At 45.5% G+C, this 12,783-nt stretch overlaps 1 protein-coding gene across 1 annotated transcript in view; it reads right to left on the bottom strand.

Moving 5' to 3' along the window:
- LOC128650191 (amidophosphoribosyltransferase) overlaps positions 1–12,783 on the bottom strand; it is a gene marked incomplete in the record, with an annotated part of 250,484 nt that overhangs the window by 139,107 nt on the left and 98,594 nt on the right.

Raw genomic sequence — 12,783 nt, 5'->3', positions numbered from 1 at the left:
CCCATCCTAGTAGACTGGCATCAGTTGTCACCATCACCCAAGAGGGTCTGCGGAAGCACGTCCCCTGGGACAGATGATCCTGCAACAACCACCAAAGAAGCGAGTCTCTTGTCTCCTGATCCAGATCTATCTGAGGAGACAAATTTGCATTATCTCCATTCCACTGTCTGAGCATGCTCAGTTGTAGAGGTCCATTGCCGCCACCATCAATCCAATTACCTCCATGCACTGAGCCACTGATGGCCGAGGATTGGACTGAAGGGATCGGCATGTGTTCAGAATCTTTAACTTTATGACTTCCGTCAAAAAGATTTTAATGGATATAGAAACTATTCCCAAGAAAGGAACCCTTTTCTGTGGAATTAGTGAACTTTTTTCCAGATTCACCTTCCACCCGTGAGTCCTTAGAAAGGATAAAACAATGTCGGTATGAGACTTTGTCAGCTGATAAGACGATGCCTGGATCAGACTATCGTCCAGATAAGGCGCCACTGCAATGCCCCGCGGCCTGAGAACCGCCAGCAGAGACCCTAGAACCTTTGTGAAGATCCTGGGTGCCGTGGCCAGCCCGAAAGGTAGAGCCACGAACTGAAAATGTTTGTCCAGAAAGGCAAACCTTAGGAACTGGTGATGATCTTTGTGGATAGGAATATGAAGATATGCATTCTTTAAGTCCACGGTAGTCATATATTGACCCTCCTGGATCAATGGAAGAATTGTCCGAATAGTCTGCATCTTGAAGGATGGGACTCTGAGAAACTTGTTTAGACTATTGAGATCTAAAATGGGTCGGAACGTTCACTCTTTTTTGGGAACCACAAAAAGATTTGAGTAAAACCCCTGCCCTTGTTCCTGTATTGGAACGGGACACATTACTCCGATAGTAGAGATGTCTTTTACACAACGTAAGAACGCCTCTCTTTATCTGGTCTACAGACAATCGTGAAAAAAGAAACCTTCCCCTTGGGAGGGAATTTTTGAACTCCAGCTGATACCCTTGGGACACGATTTCTAGTGTCCAGGGATCCTGAACATCTCTTATCCAAGCCTGGACAAAGAGAGAAAGTCTGCCCCCTACTATATCCGGTCCCGGGCTGCCCCTTCATGCTGTCTTGGGAGCAGCAGCGTGCTTCTTGGGTTGTTTACTCATGTGCCAAGCCTGGTTGGGTCTCCAGACAGAGACTCCCTTGAAATTTCGAAAGAAACGAAAATTACTCTGTCTGCCCCTTTGCTTAGATGTTTTATCCTGAGTTAGGAAGAAACCCTTACCTCCTGCAATGACAGAAACAATCTCCTTCAAGACAGGCCCGAACAGGGTCCTCCCCTTGGAAGGAATAGCCAAAAGCTTAGGCTTAGGTGATGCATCCGCAGATCAAGAATTCAACCCTAAGGCACTGCGTGCTAAGACAGAGAACCCCGAAACCTTAGCCGCCGACTTGGAAATCTGCAAGAAAATATCAGCCATTTTAAAACTGAAACAGTTAAGAGGTCTAATTCCTTTACATCTTAAAGGAAAAAACATTATAGTGTAGTGCTGTTCCATCCAGCAGTAATGTCCCAATAAAAATTATACTAACTGTTCCTTAACCTTTAAAAACAGGCGCTTAACAGAGAAAAACCATCGCAGGAGCAAAGAAAGAAATCTATCTGATCCTGAAATTCACTAGCAGAAATCTCAAGTATCTACAAGATCAATCATCCTGATTGAAATTAATTCCTCTAATAATGTTTTTTCTACACACGTAGGAAAAACTATGAGGTATGCAATGTTAGAGGAAGTGCAAGTACATGTGGGCCATAATAATAGTGAGACACTATAGGATATATTTGTGACATAGGTTGATCATAGACAACAGTCCATAGAAGAAAAAAAAAAACAGAATTTATGTTTACCTGATAAATTTCTTTCTCCAACGGTGTGTCCGGTCCACGGCGTCATCCTTACTTGTGGGAATATTCTCTTCCCCAACAGGAAATGGCAAAGAGAGCACAGCAAAAGCTGCCCATATAGCCCCCCCTCTGGCTCCGCCCCCCAGTCATTCGACCAACGGTTAGGAGAAAAAGGAGAAACTATAGGGTGCCGTGGTGACTGTAGTGTATAAAGAAGAAATTCATCAAACTTGATTAAAAACCAGGGCGGGCCGTGGACCGGACACACCGTTGGAGAAAGAAATTTATCAGGTAAACATAAATTATGTTTTCTCCAACATTGGTGTGTCCGGTCCATGGCGTCATCCTTACTTGTGGGAACCAATACCAAAGATTTAGGACACGGATGAAGGGAGGGAGCAAATCAGGTTACCTAAACGGAAGGCACCACGGCTTGCAAAACCTCTCTCCCAAAAATAGCCTCCGAAGAAGCATAAGTATCGAATTTGTAAAATTTGGCAAAAGTATGCAGAGAAGACCAAGTCGCTGCCCTACAGATCTGATCAACAGAAGCCTCGTTCTTGAAAGCCCAAGTGGAAGCCACAGCTCTAGTAGAATGTGCTGTAATTCGTTCAGGAGGCTGCCATCCGGCAGTCTCATAAGCCAATCGGATGATGCTTTTCAGCCAAAAAGAAAGAGAGGTAGCAGTGGCTTTCTGCCCTCTCCTCTTACCAGAATACACAATAAACAAAGATGAAGTCTGTCTGAAATCCTTTGTTGCTTCTAAATAGAACTTTAACGCACGGACCACATCTAGATTGTGTAACAAGCGTTCCTTCTTTGAAACTGGATTCGGACACAGAGAAGGAACAACAATTTCCTGGTTGATATTCCTGTTGGAAACGACCTTTGGAAGAAAACCAGGCTTGGTACGTAAAACTACCTTATCTGTATGGAATACCAGATAGGGAGAAGTACATTGCAAAGCAGATAATTCAAAAACTCTTCTAGCAGAAGAAATAGCAACCAAAAACAGAACTTTCCAAGATAGTAACTTAATATCTATGGAATGCATGGGTTCAAACGGAACCCCCTGAAGAACTGAAAGAACTAAATTTAAACTCCAAGGAGGAGTTATGGGTCTGTAAACAGGCTTGATTCTAACTAATGCCTGTACAAACACTTGTACATCTGGCACTGCTGCCAGACGTTTGTGTAGCAAGACAGACAGAGCAGATATCTGTCCTTTTAAGGAACTAGCTGACAAACCTTTATCCAGACCTTCTTGGAGAAAGGAAAGTATCCTAGGGATTTTAATTCTACTCCAAGGGAACCCCTTGGATTCGCACCAACAGATATATTTTTGCCATATCTTATGGTAAATCTTCCTAGTTACAGGTTTTCTGGCTTGAACCAGAGTATCTATGACTGAATCTGAAAACCCACGCTTAGATAGAATCAAGCGTTCAATTTCCAAGCAGTCAGTTGGAGAGAAACTAGATTTGGATGTTCGAACGGACCTTGCACCAGAAGATCCTGTCTCAAAGGTAGCTTCCATGATGGAGCCGATGACATATTCACCAGGTCTGCATACCAAGTCCTGCGTGGCCACGCAGGGGCTATTAGGATCACCGAGGCCTGCTCCTGTTTGATCCTGGCTACAAGCCTGGGAAGGAGAGGAAACGGTGGGAACACATAAGCTAGGTTGAACTACCAAGGCGCCACTAATGCATCCACCAGTGTCGCCTTGGGGTCCCTGGATCTGGATCCATATCGAGGAACCTTGGCGTTCTGGCGAGACGCCATCAGGTCCATATCTGGAATGCCCCATAGTTGGATTAACTAGGCAAAAACCTCCGGGTGGAGTTCCCACTCCCCCGGATGAAAAGTCTGGCGACTCAAATAATCCGCCTCCCAGTTGTCCACACCTGGGATGTGAATTGCAGATAGGTGGCAGGAGTGATCCTCCGCCCATTTGATGATCTTGGATACCTCTCTCATCGCTAAGGAACTCTTTGTTCCCCCCTGATGATTGATGTACGCTACAGTCGTCATGTTGTCCGACTGAAACCTTATGAATTTGGCCTTTGCTAGGAGAGGCCACGCCAGGAGCGCATTGAATATCTCTCTCAGTTCTAAAATGTTTATCGGGAGAAGAGACTCTTCTCGAGACCATAGACCTTGAGCTTTCAGAGATTCCCAGACCGCACCCCAGCCTAAGAGACTGGCGTCTGTCGTGACAATGACCCAATCTGGTCTGCGGAAATTCCCTGAGACAGGTGATCGTGAGACAACCACCAGCGGAGAGAATCCCTGGTTACCTGGTCTACTTGAATCTGGGGAGACAAGTCTGCATAGTCCCCATTCCACTGATTGAGCATGCACAGTTGTAATGGTCTTAGATGAATTCGAGCAAAAGGAACTATGTCCATTGCTGCAACCATCAATCCTACTACTTCCATGCACTGAGCTATGGAAGGCTGAGGAATAGAATGAAGAACTTGACAAGCGTTTAGAAGCTTTAACTTTCTGACCTCTGTCAGGAAGATCTTAATTTCTAAAGAATCTATGATTGTTCCCAAAAAGGGAACTCTTGTTGACGGGGACAGGGAACTCTTTTCTACGTACACCTTCCACCCGTGAGACCTGAGAAAGGCTAGAACGAGGTCTGTATGAGCCTTTGCTTTGGAAAGAGACGACGCTTGGATTAGAATGTCGTCTAGATAAGGTGCTACAGCAATGCCCCTCGGTCTTAGAACCGCTAGAAGGGACCCTAGCACCTTCGTGAAAATTCTGGGAGCAGTGGCTAAACCGAATGGAAGAGCCACGAACTGGTAATTTTTGTCCAAAAAGGCGAACCTCAGGAACTGATGATGATCTTTGTGAATAGGAATATGCAGGTACGCATCCTTTAAGTCCACGGTAGTCATATATTGACCTTCCTGGATTGTTGGTAAGATTGTCCGAATGGTTTCCATTTTGAATGATGGAACTCTGAGGAATTTGTTTAGGATTTTTAGATCCAGAATTGGCCGGAAAGTTCCCTCTTTTTTGGGAACTACGAACAGATTCGAGTAAAAACCCTGACCTTGTTCCACTGTTGGAACTGGGTTTCTCACTCCCATTTTTAATAGGTCTCCTACGCAATGTAAGAATGCCTGTCTCTTTATCTGGTCTGAAGATAACCGAGACATGTGGAACCTTCCCCTTGGAGGGAGTTCCTTGAACTCTAGAAGATACCCCTGAGAGACTATTTCTAGCGCCCAGGGATCCGGAACGTCTCTTGCCCAAGCCTGAGCGAAGAGAGAAAGTCTGCCCCCCACTAGATCCGGTCCCAGATCGGGGGCTACCCCTTCATGCTGTCTTGGTAGCAGCAGCAGGCTTCTTGGCCTGTTTACCCTTATTCCAGCCTTGCCATTGTTTCCATGCTGGTTTAGGCTGGGAAGAGTTGCCTTCTTGTCTGGAGGCCGCAGAGTTAGGATTCGGTCCGTTCCTGAAATTGCGAAAGGAACGAAAATTGGATTTGTTCTTAGCCTTGAAAGGCCTATCCTGTGGAAGGGCATGTCCCTTTCCACCGGTAATGTCCGAAATAATCTCTTTCAATTCCGTCCCGAAAAGGGTCTTACCCTTGAAAGGAATATTAAGCAATTTATTCTTGGACGACACGTCCGCCGACCAGGATTTTAGCCAGAGCGCTCTGCGCGCCACTATTGCAAAAACAGAATTTATGCTTACCTGATAAATTACTTTCTCCAGCGGTGTGTCCGGTCCACGGCGTCATCCATAACTTGTGGGAATATCTCTTCCCCAACAGGAAATGGCAAAGAGCACAGCAAAAGCTGTCCATATAGTCCCTCCTAGGCTCCGCCCACCCCAGTCATTCGACCGACGGACAGGAGAAAAACAGGAGAAACCATAGGGTGCCGTGGTGACTGTAGTTAAAGAAATAAATTCATCAAACCTGATTAAAAAACCAGGGCGGGCCGTGGACCGGACACACCGTTGGAGAAAGTAATTTATCAGGTAAACATAAATTCTGCTTTCTCCAACATTGGTGTGTCCGGTCCACGGCGTCATCCATAACTTGTGGGAACCAATACCAAAGCTTTAGGACACGGATGAAGGGAGGGAGCCAATCTGGTTACCTAAACAGAAGGCACCACGGCTTGCAAAACCTTTCTCCCAAAAATAGCCTCCGAAGAAGCAAAAGTATCAAATTTGTAGAATTTGGCAAAAGTGTGCAGGGAAGACCAAGTCGCTGCCTTACATATCTGATCAACAGAAGCCTCGTTCTTGAAGGCCCATGTGGAAGCCACAGCCCTAGTAGAGTGAGCTGTGATTCTTTCAGGAGGCTGCCGTCCGGCAGTCTCGTAAGCCAATCGGATGATGCCTTTCAGCCAAAAGGAAAGAGAGGTAGCAGTAGCTTTTTGACCTCTCCTTTTACCAGAATAGACGACAAACAGAGAAGATGTTTGTCTGAAATCCTTTGTTGCTTCTAGATAGAACTTTAAAGCACGGACTACATCTAAATTGTGTAACAAACGTTCCTTCTTTGAAACTGGATTCGGACACAAAGAAGGCACAACTATTTCCTGGTTAATATTCTTGTTGGAAACAACCTTTGGAAGAAAACCAGGTTTAGTACGCAAAACAACCTTATCTGAATGGAACACCAGGGCGGAGTACACTGCAGAACAGATAACTCAGAAACTCTTCTAGCAGAAGAAATAGCAACTAAAAACAAAACTTTCCAAGATAACAACTTAATATCTATGGAATGTAAAGGTTCAAACTGAACCCCTTGCAGAACTGAAAGAACTAAATTTAGACTCCAGGGAGGAGTCAAAGGTCTGTAAACAGACTTAATCCTGACCAAAGCCTGAACAAAAGCTTGAACATCTGGCACAGCTGCCAGTCGTTTGTGTAACAAGACAGATAAAGCAGAAATCTGTCCCTTTAGAGAACTCGCTGATAATCCCTTATCCAAACCCTCTTGTAGGAAGGAAAGGATCCTAGGAATTTTGATCTTACTCCATGAGAATCCCTTGGATTCACACCAACAGATATATCTTTTCCATATTTTATGGTAAATTTTTCTAGTTACAGGTTTTCTGGCTTGTACCAGAGTATCTATCACAGAATCCGAAAATCCACGCTTAGATAAAATCAAGCGTTCAATTTCCAAGCCGTCAGCTGGAGAGAGACTAGATTTGGATGTTCGAATGGACCCTGTACTAGAAGATCCTGTCTCAAAGGTAGCTTCCATGGTGGAGCCGATGACATATCCACTAGGTCTGCATACCAAGTCCTGCGTGGCCACGCAGGAGCTATCAAAATCACTGAGGCCCTCTCCTGTTTGATCCTGGCTACCAGCCTGGGAATGAGAGGAAACGGTGGAAAAACATAAGCTAGGTTGAAGGTCCAAGGCGCTACTAATGCATCCACTAGAGTCGCCTTGGGATCCCTGGATCTGGACCCGTAGCAAGGAACCTTGAAGTTCTGACGAGACGCCATCAGATCCATGTCTGGAATGCCCCATAATTGCGTCAACTGGGTAAATATCTCCGGGTGGAGTTCCCACTCCCCCGGATGGAATGTCTGACGACTCAGATAATCCGCCTCCCAGTTTTCCACTCCTGGGATGTGGATCGCAGATAGGTGGCAGGAGTGATCCTCCACCCATTTTATGATCTTGGTCACTTCTCTCATCGCCAGGGAACTCCTTGTTCCCCCCCTGATGGTTGATGTAAGCAACTAGTCGTCATGTTGTCTGACTGAAATCTTATGAATCTGGCCTTTGCTAGCTGAGGCCAAGTTTTGAGAGTATTGAATATCGCTCTCAGTTCCAGAATGTTTATCGGGAGAAGAGATTCTTCCAGAGACCATAGACCCTGAGCCTTCAGGGAGTCCCAGACCGCGCCCCAGCCCAGTAGACTGGCGTCGGTCCTGACGATGACTCACTCTGGTCTGCGGAAGCTCATTCCCTGGGACAGATGATCCTGGGTTAGCCACCAACGTAGTGATTCTCTGGTCTTCTGATCTACTTGGATCACTGGAGACAAGTCTGCATAATCCCCATTCCACTGTTTGAGCATGCACAGTTGTAATGGTCTTAGATGAATTCGCGCAAAAGGAACTATGTCCATTGCTGCAACCATCAATCCTACTACTTCCATGCACTGAGCTATGGAAGGTCGTGGAACAGAGTGAAGAACTTGACAAGCGTTTAGAAGCTTTGACTTTCTGACATCTGTCAGGAAAATCTTCATTTCTAACGAATCTATTATTGTCCCCAAGAAGGGGACTCTTGTCGACGGAGACAGGGAACTCTTTTCTATGTTCACCTTCTAGCCGTGAGATCTGAGAAAGGCCAGAACAATGTCTGTGTGAGCCTTTGCCTTTGAAAGAGACGACGCTTGTATCAGAATGTCATCCAAGTAAGGTGCCACTGCAATGCCCCTTGGTCTTAGAACCGCTAGAAGGGCCCCGAGTACCTTTGTGAAAACCCTTGGAGCAGTGGCTAGCCCGAATGGGAGAGCCACAAACTGGTAATGTTTGTCCAGAAAAGCGAACCTTAGGAACTGGTGATGATCTTTGTGGATAGGAATATGTAGATACGCATCCTTTAAATCCACGGTAGTCATAAATTGACCCTCCTGAATTGAGGGTAAAATCGTTCGGATAGTTTCCATTTTGAACGATGGTACTTTGAGAAATTTGTTTAGAAATCTAGAATTGGTCTGAAGGTCCCCTCTTTTTTGGGAACTACAAACAGGTTTGAGTAAAAACCCAGTCCTTGTTCCACCTTTGGAACTGGGTGTATCACTCCCATTTTTAACAGGTCTTCTACACAATGTAAGAATGCCTGTCTCTTTATTTGGTTTGAAGATAAGTGAGACATGTGGAATCTTCCCCTTGGGGGTAGTTCCTTGAATTCCAGAAGATAACCCTGAGAGACTATTTCTAGTGCCCAGGGATCCTGAACATCTCTTGCCCAAGCCTGAGCGAAGAGAGAGAGAGTCTGCCCCCTACTAGATCCGGTCCCGGATCGGGGGCTGCTCCTTCATGCTGTTTTGGTAGTAGCAGCAGGCTTCTTGGCCTGTTTACCCTTGTTCCAGCCTTGCATCGGTTTCCAAGCTGGTTTGGTCTGTGAAATATTACCCTCTTGTCTAGAGGCCGCAGAGTTGGAGGCCGGTCCGTTCCTGAAATTGCGAAAGGAACGAAAATTAGACTTATTCTTGGCCTTGAAAGGTCTATCCTGTGGGAGGGCATGGCCCTTACCCCCTGTGATGTCTGAGATAATCTCTTTCAACTCTGGTCCAAACAGGGTTTTACCCTTGAAAGGGATATTAAGCAATTTTGTCTTGGAAGATTCATCCGCTGACCAAGACTTTAGCCAGAGCGCTCTGCGCGCCACAATTGCAAACCCAGAATTTTTCGCCGCTAATCTAGCTAACTGCAAAGTGGCGTCTAAAATAAAGGAATTAGCTAACTTGAGTGCGTGTATTCTGTCCATAATCTCCTCATACGGAGTCTCTCTATTGAGCGACTTTTCTAGTTCCTCGAACCAGAACCACGCTGCTGTAGTGACAGGAACAATGCACGAAATAGGTTGCAGGAGGTAACCTTGCTGAACAAAAATCTTTTTAAGCAAACCCTCCAATTTTTTATCCATAGGATCTTTGAAAGCACAATTATCCTCGATAGGAATAGTAGTGCGCTTATTTAGTGTAGAAACTGCCCCCTCGACCTTAGGGACTGTCTGCCATAAGTCCTTTCTGGGGTCGACCATAGGAAATAATTTCTTAAATATAGGAGGGGGAACAAAAGGTATGCTGGGCTTCTCCCACTCCTTGTTCACTATGTCCGCCACCCGCTTGGGTATAGGAAAAGCGTCGGGGTGCACCGGGACCTCTAGGAACTTGTCCATCTTACACAATTTTTCTGGAATGACCAGGTTGTCACAATCATCCAGTGTAGATAACACCTCCTTAAGCAGTGCGCGGAGATGTTCTAACTTAAATTTAAATGTCACAACATCAGGTTCTGCCTGTTGGGAAATTCTACCTGAATCTGAAATTTCCCCATCTGACAAAACCTCCCTCATGGCCCCTTCAGATTGGTGTGAGGGTATGACAGAACAATTATCATCAGCGCCTTCCTGCTCTACAGTGTTTAAAACAGAGCAATCGCGCTTTCTCTGAAATGCAGGCATTTTGGATAAAAAAATTAGCTATGGAGTTATCCATTACTGTCGCCAATTGTTGCATAGTAACAAGCATTGGTGCGCTAGAAGTACTAGGAGTTTCCTGCGCGGGCAAAACTGGTGTAGACACAGAGTGAGATAAAGTAGAACTATCTTTACTCTCTTCATCTGATGAATCATCTTGGGCAACCTTACTATCTGTGGCAGTTTGGACGCTATGGCACAATTATCACACAATTTGGAAGGGGGAGACACATTGGCTTCCATACATACAGAACATAGCTTATCTGAAGGTACAGACATGTTAAACAGGCTTAAACTTGTCAATAAAGCACAAAAACAGAATTTATGTTTACCTGATAAATTACTTTCTCCAACGGTGTGTCCGGTCCACGGCGTCATCCTTACTTGTGGGATATTCTCTTCCCCAACAGGAAATGGCAAAGAGCCCAGCAAAGCTGGTCACATGATCCCTCCTAGGCTCCGCCTTCCCCAGTCATTCGACCGACGTAAAGGAGGAATATTTGCATAGGAGAAACCATATGATACCGTGGTGACTGTAGTTAAAGAAAATAAATTATCAGACCTGATTAAAAAACCAGGGCGGGCCGTGGACCGGACACACCGTTGGAGAAAGTAATTTATCAGGTAAACATAAATTCTGTTTTCTCCAACATAGGTGTGTCCGGTCCACGGCGTCATCCTTACTTGTGGGAACCAATACCAAAGCTTTAGGACACGGATGAAGGGAGGGAGCAAATCAGGTCACCTAAATGGAAGGCACCACGGCTTGCAAAACCTTTCTCCCAAAAATAGCCTCAGAAGAAGCAAAAGTATCAAACTTGTAAAATTTGGTAAAAGTGTGCAGTGAAGACCAAGTCGCTGCCTTACATATCTGATCAACAGAAGCCTCGTTCTTGAAGGCCCATGTGGAAGCCACAGCCCTAGTGGAATGAGCTGTGATTTTTTCAGGAGGCTGCCGTCCGGCAGTCTCATAAGCCAATCTGATGATGCTTTTAATCCAAAAAGAGAGAGAGGTAGAAGTTGCTTTTTGACCTCTCCTTTTACCAGAATAAACAACAAACAAGGAAGATGTTTGTCTAAAATCCTTTGTAGCATCTAAATAGAATTTTAGAGCGCGAACAACATCCAAATTGTGCAACAAACGTTCCTTCTTTGAAACTGGATTCGGACACAAAGAAGGCACGACTATCTCCTGGTTAATGTTTTTGTTAGAAACAACTTTCGGAAGAAAACCAGGTTTAGTACGTAAAACCACCTTATCTGCATGGAACACCAGATAAGGAGGAGAACACTGCAGAGCAGATAATTCTGAAACTCTTCTAGCAGAAGAAATTGCCACCAAAAACAAAACTTTCCAAGATAATAACTTAATATCAACGGAATGTAAGGGTTCAAACGGAACCCCCTGAAGAACTGAAAGAACTAAATTGAGACTCCAAGGAGGAGTCAAAGGTTTGTAAACAGGCTTGATTCTAACCAGAGCCTGAACAAAGGCTTGAACATCTGGCACAGCTGCCAGCTTTTTGTGAAGTAACACAGACAAGGCAGAAATCTGTCCCTTCAAGGAACTTGCAGATAATCCTTTCTCCAAACCTTCTTGAAGAAAGGATAGAATCTTAGGAATTTTTACCTTGTCCCAAGGGAATCCTTTAGATTCACACCAACAGATATATTTTTTCCATATTTTGTGGTAAATTTTTCTAGTTACAGGCTTTCTGGCCTGAACAAGAGTATCAATAACAGAATCTGAGAACCCTCGCTTTGATAAGATCAAGCGTTCAATCTCCAAGCAGTCAGTTGGAGTGAGACCAGATTCGGATGTTCGAACGGACCTTGAACAAGAAGGTCTCGTCTCAAAGGTAGCTTCCATGGTGGAGCCGATGACATATTCACCAGGTCTGCATACCAAGTCCTGCGTGGCCACGCAGGAGCTATCAAGATCACCGATGCCCTCTCCTGATTGATCCTGGCTACCAGCCTGGGGATGAGAGGAAACGGCGGGAATAGTTTGAAGGTCCAAGGTGCTACTAGTGCATCTACTAGAGTCGCCTTGGGATCCCTGGATCTGGACCCGTAGCAAGGAACCTTGAAGTTCTGACGAGAGGCCATCAGATCCATGTCTGGAATGCCCCACAGTTGAGTAATTTGGGCAAAGATTTCCGGATGGAGTTCCCACTCCCCCGGATGTAATGTCTGACGACTCAGAAAATCCGCTTCCCAATTTTCCACTCCTGGGATGTGGATTGCAGACAAGTGGCAGGAGTGAGTCTCCGCCCATTGAATGATTTTGGTCACTTCTTCCATCGCCAGGGAACTCCTTGTGCCCCCCTGATGGTTGATGTACGCAACAGTCATGTTGTCTGATTGAAACCGTATGAACTTGGCCTTTGCTAGCTGAGGCCAAGCCTTGAGAGCATTGAGTATCGCTCTCAGTTCCAGAATATTTATCGGTAGAAGAGATTCTTCCCGAGACCAAAGACCCTGAGCTTTCAGGGGTCCCCAGACCGCGCCCCAGCCCACCAGACTGGCGTCGGTCGTGACAATGACCCACTCTGGTCTGCGGAAGCTCATCCCCTGTGACAGGTTGTCCAGGGACAGCCACCAACGGAGTGAATCTCTGGTCCTCTGATTTACTTGTATCGTCGGAGACAAGTCTGTATAGTCCCCATTCCACTGACTGAGCA

Source organism: Bombina bombina, chromosome 2, assembly GCF_027579735.1.
Source record: "Bombina bombina isolate aBomBom1 chromosome 2, aBomBom1.pri, whole genome shotgun sequence".
Classification (NCBI taxonomy): Eukaryota; Metazoa; Chordata; class Amphibia; order Anura; family Bombinatoridae; genus Bombina; species Bombina bombina.
Note: the sequence above shows the minus strand (reverse complement) of the source record. Positions and strands in the feature narration are given on the sequence as shown.